The 9,310-nt window shown below is 36.2% G+C and overlaps 1 non-coding gene across 1 annotated transcript; it reads right to left on the reverse strand.

Moving 5' to 3' along the window:
* Nucleotides 1-998: 998 nt before the first annotated feature.
* On the reverse strand, nt 999-1,101 carry LOC126028317 (U6 spliceosomal RNA). Its single transcript, XR_007502419.1, has one exon. It is a non-coding gene; the product is annotated as a U6 spliceosomal RNA (small nuclear RNA).
* Between the last annotated feature and the right edge of the window lie 8,209 nt (nt 1,102-9,310).

Below are 9,310 nucleotides of genomic sequence, written 5' to 3' on the forward strand. Positions count from 1 at the left end.
CCTGAGCACCACCAGTGTGGCCCAGAAACTAATCAATCAATAAAGTTTTAAAAACTGGAGCTACATGTTTGTCATCTGTCTATTTATCTGTCTATCTCTTTATCTATCTATCTAATCTTATCTGGATGCATATTTATAATGGAATTACTTTGACTTCTCTAGCAGTGGTGTGTTTGATGAAGTTAAATATGATTACTTTTGTTCGTTTTCTTGTAGTTGCTGTATCCACAGATTGGGATAGACATAGAAGACTCTAACGTTATTTTTAAGAATGTGCTCCCTTCCATATTGAACATGAGAGGAAATTTTGATTCTTTGAGTGGCTCTTCTGCTCTCCTTTCTCTCTGTGGTTCCAAATGGAGATATTTGGCAGTCTCTCAACTATCTGAGTGTCATGAAGTTAATACTAGTTGAATGGGATTGGAGGAGAGAATAGTCAAAACTGATTTCTCTGTTGTTTCTTTGCCTGGGTCTCAAGGAAATGTAGAGAGACATGCTTCTCTTTACCATTGCCCTGTCCCCTGTGTTCCTACCCCATATGGCAACCTTCAAGCTTTCTCCCTCTTGCCTCTATCCATACAAATTGACGTCCTCTTTATTTCAGTTTGAGGTACCTCTCTTATATCACTCTGAGCTGTGGGACTCTCTTATATTCTTTATTTTAATAAAAAGATACTCTGTTTCTTATTATTCATTTCTAATTGTTCTTAGAGTATAATAAGCAAATTATTCTGTTGCCTGTTTGCTCTGAATTATCCCTTTTAAAATATATAAGGATTGCACCTGTTGTTGGGGACTTAGGGGTTGAGCAGAATCATTTCCAATAATGCTCAATCAGGTAGTATAATCTTACCTACTGGTATTTTGGGGATATCAAGGCCACACCCAGTGATTCAAGTGAGTGTGCTTCTGTTGCTGCAGTTTCAGGATATCACAGGCTTTGCTAGATGTGTACTCTACTACTTGAATGAAATCCTCAGCTCTTTGTTTTTTTTTTTTTAAATATGGAATGCTTCATGAATTTGCATGTCATCCTTGCGCAGGGGCCTTGCTAATCTCTTATCATTCCAATTTTAGTATATGTGCTGCCAAAGCGAGCACTCCTCAGCTCTTTTCTATTATTTTTAAATATATAATGATTTTGAAGGAGAAAAGATCAATTCATTAATGCTATGAGCAGTGTTTGCTGTAACAGGAGGTTCAAATAAATTTCAAAATGTCCTTTTTCTCAGGGTATCCTTATGTCATAGGAGAGGAAAATATTGTGGATATTTTATGGAAAAAGACAATTTAGAAAACCATATGCTGAATGTAATGTTTTTAGTAACAATCACTGAATAATCAGGGAAACATCATGCCCTGCCTATAAGTCCTTCACCTTGCTTCTCTAAATGGAAACACAAATGCCTAAGGATATTTGAAGCATGGCAAACATTGGAACGAGAGCTGATGTAAAGCCCTGTAAAGAATTTCCATGCCTGATCATAGAACAGATGGCTCCCTATAAGAATCATTTTAATATTAAACAGATAATTCAGGTCTATGAAAAATTCTGCCATAAATCTGTTATTGAAAATACTAAAATATCCATTCAAAAATATTGTAAAATTTTATACAAGATTGTAACTTTTTATAAGGGATTTTTTTAGGCAGTTCAGAGTTTATGTCAAAAGTAGGGATGTCTATTTATAAATTTTTATAAACTTTTAAATATCAAATGGAAGATATATAGAACTAATCTTGATGAAAGATAGACAGTGTTCAGAGGACTATAGAACATGCCTACATGCTCAAGGCCCCAAGCTCGGTACTGCATGGACTCCAGAGCTACTTGGGGTATGGTTCTGGGTCCCTGCTGGGCCACCATGATCCAGGGGTCTCAAACTCGCGGCTCGCGGGCCGTTTGCAGCCCTCCGTACAACATTTTGTGGCCCTGCCCTGGAGGAATCTTTTTTTGTTTTGTTTTAGTTGTTTGGGTCACACCCCCAATGTTCAAGGCTTACTACTGCCTTTGCACTTAAGGATCATCCCGACTTTGCCTCCTGCGGCCCCCAGGTAAATTGAGTTTGAGACCCCAAATTGTCAGGCCCACAAAACTTACGTAAAGACTCTCAAGCTCTGTAAAGGCTCTACTCCAAACCGTCTGAGATGAAAATAAGAGAGGAGTGTATGGTGTGCTTGTTTGTGTATGTTACTGTGTTTATTTAATCTCATTTTCACATTTTCTTTGAATGTTGAATTCTACTATTCTTGAAGTTCATTCTACTGTTCTTGATCCTCAAAACCTCTTGATCTGTAATATATTCTGTTACTTTGGCAGGGTTTATAGGGGTCAAGCTTCACAAGGTTCCTTTCTAAGATACACAAGTTTTTGCTGCTGCTATTTCAGTTTAGTAGTTACACATGACTTGGCCTGGCCTTACCTATTGTTATTCAATTTTTATTGCAATCCAGTGTACTCTCACCATTTTTATTCTTTAGTGAATTCTTTCCCTATCATTCATACATTTTCATTTTTATAGAGAAAAGGGAGAGAAGACCTACCCAATATCTCTCTGAAAGATTTGTCAACACTTATTACCTAGTTTGAGATTTTTGGTTGCTACAGAATTTTATTTGGATGTGAGGCCACACCCAGAAGTCCTCAAGAATTATTCCTGGCTCCTTTCTCAGAGAACCAAATGGGGTGCCAGAGATTGAACCCAGGTTTACCACATTCAAGAAAAAAACCTTACCTGCTGTACTATCTTTCTGGCTCCATATCTAACAAAAATTTTATACCTTCATATTTTTTTACATTAAACTTATTGACATTTAGGTTAATTTCTTAGTAGCTTAGGAGATGTTTTTTAGAGGCAAATTGAAAAGCCCTTTTTCTAGGTGTAAGGACCCTAATTAGAGGTTCAGGGAAGTAACAGAAGGGATTCAAGTCATCCTCAGCCAAATACTGACAGCCGGGTGATGCTAGGAAGTCACCAGGTTATTGAGGTGCTTTCATAGTGCCAGGTATCAAAGCTTTGCGTTTGTTAGGTATGTGCTCTGCCCTTTGAACCATATCTCTGATTCTGAACAAAGCTTTTGAAAAACATTATGTATATGTTCATATATATTTAGAGCAAATATTTAAGTCTCTGAAACCATAATTTACTAGTTTCTTTATTGTGGAGAAATCTGGAAAAAACACAATGGGAGTTCATTAAAAGTTAATTTTGAATACTCAAGGTAAGATGAAGGGTGGAGACAAGAATCAAGAAAAACATATGTCAACTTGAAGCAGATTGTGGAATGAAAGGATGCTAGATGGCTCAAATAAACTTTAAGGTGATCATCTGGACTCCAGATGTGTGAGTAATTAGTGAATGATTAAATTACTTCATCTCCTTCTTCTGCTCTCTCTCTCTCTCCTGCTGATCTCCACAGTCATCCTCTCCACCAGCCACTCCAACCCTGCACACATACCATCAACCTGACTTTGCCAAATTGCATGCTACTGAGCTGAGCATAATAAACCCTTAACATGCTATAAGCAATCACATAGATATTTGTAAGTCAACTGATGTTGTCTTTCCTGCAATATTTACATCCTTTACAGAACCTTGGCAACTATAAGAATGAACTGGTGTTTACCTATGATAATTGGCTTTTTGGTTTATTTTTTTGTTATTTTTTTGTTATATTCAATAGAAGCAGGAATCATCAATGTAGATGAGGAAGGAGTCAGTTAACCCTAGGTACCCTCATATACACAATAGAAAGTCTTTTGTTCCTAGTCATTAATAACTTGGAATATTTCCATATCAACATTCACGTTTTGAATCAGTCTTCTGGATATAAATTCTTCCTTTCTGGAGAAGTTTAGTATTTCTACTCCTGAATTGGGAATTGGAATAGGAGAAATTTCTCACATAATAAAGCCCTTGATATGTTTAAACCAGATCAAGAGTACAATGAGTAGGGAACAGAGGTGTCCTACATTTAATCCCTGGCATTCCATATGGTCCACTGAGCTCAGTAATTCCTGAGTGCAGAGTAGAGTAATCCCTGAGCATCAATTGGTGTGGCCCTAAACTATATATATATATACATATATATAGATATATATAGATATATATATATTTATGTATATATAGTAAATATTTTTGGTATTTTTATATATATATTTATATATATATAAATACCAAAATATTTACTCAACAGCTTATAAAGTGTTCACAATATGGAAAGGTTTTCTCTAAGTACTTGGCAAATCTTTATTATTTTATTTTAATTTTTGTATAACTCCATGACCGTGTATACTTTTATGCCCCCATTTTCAGGTAAGGAAGGTGACTAAAGAAAGATAATATAAGAAATATATTCAAAACTCTACAACCACTGTGTGGAAATTTGAACAAAGGTTCTTATGTTCTTTTAATCTAGGCTAACAACAGTTACATCTTCAAAAAAGAGCTCCCTTATGCTAAGTTCTGAAACAAAAGGAAAGAGTACAAAATCAGTATCTTCGAACTATGCAAATCTCTTTATACTGTTTAGTTATTCAAATAACGCATGCTGCATTTCTCAGTACAAACATTAACAGAGGCAGAGTTGACTTCAGTGTATGCTGCTACCTTTACAGCCTCCTAAAGATTTATAATTTCAAGACTCTCACTGCCATGTTCTGTGGCAACTGTCTTGAAATTCTAAAAATTCTGACTTTGATTTTATACTAGAACCTGCAATGAAACCAGTGCTATAACACATATTAATTCACTCAATATGCATATGTGATAGAAATAGGAAGTTCCTATTTATTTTTAATATAATTTTTATTTTAATCATAGTAGCTTACATATCGTTCACAGTAATATTCCAGGTACATATTAACATTGAATCAGGGGAATTCCTACCACCGAATTGTCCTCCCTTCACCTCTGCTCCCATCCTATCTCCCATATCCTCACCCTCACCCCAGGGGTTGCTAGAATGAGTGGTTCCCTCTGTGTCTAGTTTATTACTTAGTGATCTTATAACTGCTTGGTCTTGGTACCTCCATTACTTCCCCCTCTAATTGGGAGGCGGGACTAGATAGTTCAAGTTATGTGATTTTGTTTGCGGAAGAGAAAAGTAATAAAATGGGGTAAAAATCAACTATGCCGACAATGGGCAGAGTCCTTCTGGAGGCTCTCATCCTCGGTTTGAGAGACGAAGGGGAAAAAAGAAGGTGAAACATCACAACAGTTCAAAAAGAAGTATCAAATAAGATATCCAGTGAGCACTGCAGCAATAAAGATATGCACCATATAATTGCCATGGTCTTGAGATTAAAAAAACATGACAGGGCGCAAAAAGGAAGAAGAGAAAAGAAGAAATAAAAAGTAAATATATAAATAAAAAAAGTGAACAACTACTTCAATATCCACCCCAAAACAAAGAAATCGACAAAAACTAGATAAGAGAGAGAAAAAAAAGATTATTTTGTGCTTTTTTGTCTCTTTTTCTTTCCCTCCTGCAGAGGCACAGTAAACATTGGGGTCATTCGAAAAGGGAATCCCTTTGGCCTAAGTGATACAGGGTTTCTCCACCCTTGGAATATATTGTTATGGGATTATCTATAGACTCCTTTCAAGTTCATTTACTCTCCCCCCTTGGTGCTTTTGTGGTGTATGGAAGACTTCTGCTCCGATGATGATAAAATCAGACCTCTATATCTAGAGATCTCAGTCTCTGCACAGGTCAAGGAGAAGTTCCTATTTATTATTAAAGGATGAAACTTGTTATTCATTTGTATTTGCAAGTGGATTTGCAGGTAATTTGGGTAAATAGAAGAAGGGATAGTGCTACAAGTGTATTGAACATAATAAAACATCTTTGCCAGTGAGCAGAGTCCTGTATTGGAACAAATGTGCTGATCTTATACCCCTGAGAACAGCAACAGTTTACCTTGAAAACTGTTCTTAGAAGAGGCTGACAAGAATAGGTCAATTCCTTTATTTTGTCCATTGTTATCCATACTCTACCTACCATCAACATAAATTAGCTGATTGCTAGGCATAAAATTAAAAAATAGAATCATGATTAAGTTATTTTAATCTAGGGGCCAGAAAGATAGTATAGTGTGTATGGTGCACGCCTTGCCTGTAACTGACCTGTGTTCAATCTCTGATACCACATATGGTCTCATAAATCCTGCCAAGAGTGATCCCTGAGCACAGAACCAGAAGTAAGAGTGAGCACCACTGGGCGTAGCTCCCAAACAAGCAAAAGAAAAACAAAATTAACCTAGCTAAATAATTAAAATGCTTTTTCATTAAAGTTTAGTCTTGTTAGTAATAAACTTAAGGATGTTTTCAAAGAGTCTATGTTTTCTCTCTGGCTCTTGTCTATCAATTGTCATTCATGTGCTTAAAAGTAAAGGAGCAGGTACATTTCTTAGAAGTGTGAAGCCGCACTGGTGAAGGGGGGTATTTTTTACATGACTTAAACTCAACTACAATCATATTTTGTAATCAAGGTGTTTAAATAAAGATATTAATTTAAAAAAAGAAGTGTGAAGCTGAATGGAATACTTGAATGCTCAAAGTATTAGCCTTGAATACTCAAAGGCTAGAATTTTCCAAGTTTCTGGGATCTTGTTATTTGCCTGCCTTTGGCTGTCTTCTTTACCAACCTGGCTTCGAAGGTGGCATTCTTTGATTTCACTAAGAATTCATTCTGAAGATCATAGAAATAATGTAGCAGACAAGGTACTTGTCTTGCCTGCAGCTTACCATCATTTGATTCCCTGCCCTGAAGTTCATGAGATCTTTTGAGCATTGTCAGAAGTGATCCCTGAGCTCAGAGCCAGGAATAAAGCCTGAGCACTGCTGGGTAAAAATAAGAATAAATTCCTTTTTTTCCCCATACCAAATAATGTTCAGGTCTTACTTCTAGTTCTGTGCCCCAGGATTACTCTGGTACTGCTTAGAGGAATATATGCAGTACTGAGAATAGAGCCCAGGTAGATTGAAGGCAAGGCAAATGCTTACTTGCTGTACTCTCCAAGACCTGAGAAATCATTCTTTGAGTCAGGTAATGGACTTATACTGTTATATGCCTTCCCACTCCCTTATATTGTTCATGCAATTTTCATTCTGCTGAATATTGGCTGCATTAGCCACCTTATCTTCTCACTCCCAACTCTGGCTGACCTTGTACAGAATGCTCGCTGGGCTTAATACCTTATCTGCACTGCTTGAAAATGCTAAATCCCAGGTGCTGCTCTCATTCACCCATTTAGTGTGTTTCTGAGCCTGTGTCTCAGCTTTCACTTCTGCCATCACAGATTCTGTCATCACCAATGTTCTTCCCTCTTCTTTTCTGTGTCTACTCAGAGAGACCCAAATCAGAACATTCTTGTTTGGTGACATCACTTCTTAGTCTCTTTCTTCCTACTATTTTCAGGAGCCAGATGGATGAACTTTCCTGTTAATGCTCTGTCATATTTTCCTTTATTTCTGACTACATATCAGACTTATGGACAGGTTTGGCCTTGATATGCCAAATGGGATGTATAGAAATTTGGGCAAATTTCTTTCTTAAGAATTGCTAAAAAAAAAAAAAAAAAAAAAGAATTACTCTGTCTTGCAGAGCAATCTCTTACCAATCAATCTGATTCCATAATTTTGCTTTCATTTCTAATCCTTTCTCAGACTGGCGGAAGTCAGGGGCTGATTAAGATAAAAGGTATTATTTTCCAAAACACTCAGAAGAAAAACCACATTAATGTTTAAAATTAGCTCTTGTATAAATATTGTGTTCCTTATATGTCAGAAGTTCACCATAACCAGAGTATTTTGTTAGGATATATGTCTGTCTCTGGCAGTGGGTATAGCTGTTAGCTGCATGTGTTATCATTTTGTTTCTCTGGTTTGCTGTAGGCAACTTCTGTACTAAAGTGCCAGTTGGACTTTAATAATTCCTACTTTAGGGAAGTGGGTAAAAACACAGACCAGTGATGAAATGTATAATATGAAGAAATGATGAGACCACATGATGCATAGGAACACACGTTCTAACAAGCGTGTGACAAAATTTAATCTCCATGCTGGGAGTATATATAGTGCAAAACCACAGTCTTAGGCAAGAAAGGAATTTCCATGTCTGGAATAAAATTTATCTGACGGGCCTACTGAATCACCCCTTTAATGGAGATGCTTATGCATGGCTTCACACTGGTTGGTCTTGTATGTAGTTTTAGATGAACTAAATAGAACACCATCAACATGCTACTGACAGTACCTATAGTAAACTTGCTAAAATGAATATCAATTATATTGACTAGATATTGTATTTGATTATAACAGAGTTCTAAGAATAATTATCTTAAACAAAATTAAGATATTTTATCCAATAAAAATACATTCTTAACCTGTTGTGCAGTTAAAATACATTATTACATACTCATATGAATTATGTTGACCAATAGTCCATATGGGTCCAGCCCTGTCATCTGAGGATTCTGCATATTACAGATGACACAATTGCAAGGTGATAGAACCCCTTTACTTGGGTCACCAAACTATATATAGATGGCATAAGAAAGAAGTTAACTGTACTGTCAAGCTTTTGATATTTTAGAATCAATGCAGCATAATGTCACCCAAATTTTCCAATAAACATGAAAAGGACAAAAGACAAAAAGCAAATATAGGTATCGTATTTTGCCTCTTTTAAAGAAAGGTATATAAATAATATCATATAAATATCTTATTAGCTAGAGCTGTAATTTAGGACTACCTATATTAGCATGGAAGCCAAAATAGCACTTCTTATTTGAAATATCAACATTCAATAAAATCAGAATTTTTTTTTTTTTGTTTTTTGGGTCACACCCGGCCAGTGCTCAGGGGTTAGTCCTGGCTCTACGCTCAGAAATCGCTCCAGGCAGGCTCAGGGGACCATATGGGACGCCGGGATTCAAACCACTGACCTTCTGCATGAGAGGCAAAAGCCTTACCTCTATGCTATATCTCTGGCCCCAAAATCAGAATTTGTTAACAAGGAAAAATGAAGCAATAGTTTATTGGTAGCCAACAAGTGTTATTGACCATGGTATATTCCTTTAATTACCAATAATTTAGATATACTTTATTTCCATTGGTATAGAAATAAGATGTATAACAGTTCAACAAAAGTCAATTGTTGTATGTCATGACTTCATGGTGGGCACAGTCATTTTTAGAAACTACACTTTATAAGTTTAAAATACTGTATTTTCTGGCATATAAAACGACTGGGCGTATAAGACGACCCCCTAATTTTGCAGTTAAAACATAGGTTTAGGCCTATA

This window comes from Suncus etruscus, chromosome 1, assembly GCF_024139225.1.
Source record: "Suncus etruscus isolate mSunEtr1 chromosome 1, mSunEtr1.pri.cur, whole genome shotgun sequence".
In the NCBI taxonomy this organism is placed as follows: domain Eukaryota; kingdom Metazoa; phylum Chordata; class Mammalia; order Eulipotyphla; family Soricidae; genus Suncus; species Suncus etruscus.